The sequence below is a fragment of the Myotis brandtii genome, unplaced genomic scaffold (assembly GCF_000412655.1).
Source record: "Myotis brandtii unplaced genomic scaffold, ASM41265v1 scaffold197, whole genome shotgun sequence".
In the NCBI taxonomy this organism is placed as follows: Eukaryota; Metazoa; Chordata; class Mammalia; order Chiroptera; family Vespertilionidae; genus Myotis; species Myotis brandtii.
In genome coordinates this window covers 1586015-1587699 of record NW_005357346.1, presented here as the reverse complement: position 1 = coordinate 1587699, position 1685 = coordinate 1586015, and the positions used below count along the sequence as shown (strand labels likewise).

The 1685-nt window shown below is 38.9% G+C and overlaps 1 long non-coding RNA gene across 3 annotated transcripts in view; it reads right to left on the bottom strand.

The window, feature by feature from the left end:
• The window catches only part of LOC106725916, a 35242-nt gene that overhangs the window by 7495 nt on the left and 26062 nt on the right, over positions 1 to 1685 (bottom strand). The gene's annotated exons all lie outside the window — the stretch shown is intronic.

The window sequence follows — 1685 nt, the reverse complement described above, 5'->3', positions numbered from 1 at the left end:
ATGATGAGAGAGAATCATTGATAGACTGCCTCCTGCACGACCCCCAATGGGGACCCAGCCTGCAACCGGGGCACATTCCTTGACTGGAATCAAACCCGGAACCCTTCAGTCCACAGGCTGATGCTCTATCCACTGAGCCAAACCAGCTAGCGCGATTGTTTTTTATTTTTAAACTATCAATGTTATTTGAAATAATCATGTACTTGTTGAGTTCCTGAAATTACAAATAAAAATTGGAATACTTTATTTCTGAAAAGCATATACTAGTACATGTCATATCTATTTTTCCTTGTTGATTAATAAAAGAATGAAATATATGAGAAAATACAAAATGAATTGATAATTTTCTGTCACTTAGTTAAAGTTATCTGTAACGTGTCAAACAAGAATATCATATAATTCTGTATCATATCTGGGAAATGGAGTTGGGTAACCAACACGTGTGTAAATTTTTAATCAAATGATTTGAGAAAGAAATCGGATGCTTTCCATAGCTGTTGCATTTATAACTGTCCCAAATACAGCTTTTGCCCTCTGTGAATGTGGGAAAATGTCTTTAAAACTCTGTTTGTGTGTAAATCAGAGTATTTTTGGGAGAATCCCTGTCTTAAGTCATTTTTCATGTTCTGATTTACTTGCTCTTTGTAATACTTATCTGTATGCTTGTTCTGCAGTATTTCAGACTGGAAATAAATTTATTTTTTTAATGTTAATTTTGTATGGCTTTTTTTTTTTTTTAAGATCAGATACTTAAGTACCCATGGGGAGTGGAAAAAGATGATAAGATTTCAGAATGGGCGGGGGAGGGAGCGAGGTGGTTTGTGGAGCTAAGTCAGTGTAGCATGGGGGGCTTATTCCTCTCCTTTCTTTGATGCCTGTCCCCTCCTGGGCAGATTGGCTGCCCGCAGTGAGCCACCATGGGACACTACACCTAAGCTTCAGACTTCTCTTGACCTTTTTCTCCTGGTAGCATGTGCCTGTATAGTACCTTATGTCCTATAGACGTGTCATTTTTCCTCAAAGCCTTGCTGTTTAACATCATAAAAGTGAAAAGTGGGGGGAGTTTTCACTGAAAAACGGGGTATAATAAGTGTTCTTATTTCTAAAGGCAGAACTGGGTAGTTTTTGTGTTTTTTTAATATATTTTTATTGATTTTTTACAGAGAGGAGGGAGAGGGATAGAAAGTTAGAAACATTGATGAGAGAGAAACATCGATGAGCTGCCTCTTGCACACCCCCTCCTGGGGATGTGCCCGCAACCAAGGTACATGCCCTTGACCGGAATCGAACCTGGGACCCTTCAGTCCACAGGCCAACGCTCTATCCACCGAGCCAAACCGGTTGGGCTTTTTTTCCCCTTCTTTTTTCTTTTTATTTAGAACTGGGTAGTTTTTTAAAGAGGTCAAAAAGAAGGGAATTGGTAGCCTGAAGGGAGATGCTGCCTCCTATGTAACCTGGAAGCCCTAAAAAAATGCTACCACCTTCTCATATTTTAATTATAATTAGTGTGGTATTTCAAGGTGAGGTTTCCAACTTTGGGTCGTTTCACAAATAGCTGAATGTTCAGGCAAAATCATCAAGCTGAAATGTATAAGAGAATACATAACATCCATCTGTTACCAGTTACCCTAAAACAAATAGGGACTTCACAATCTAAGACCTTCCTCTGATCTCTTTGAGAATCA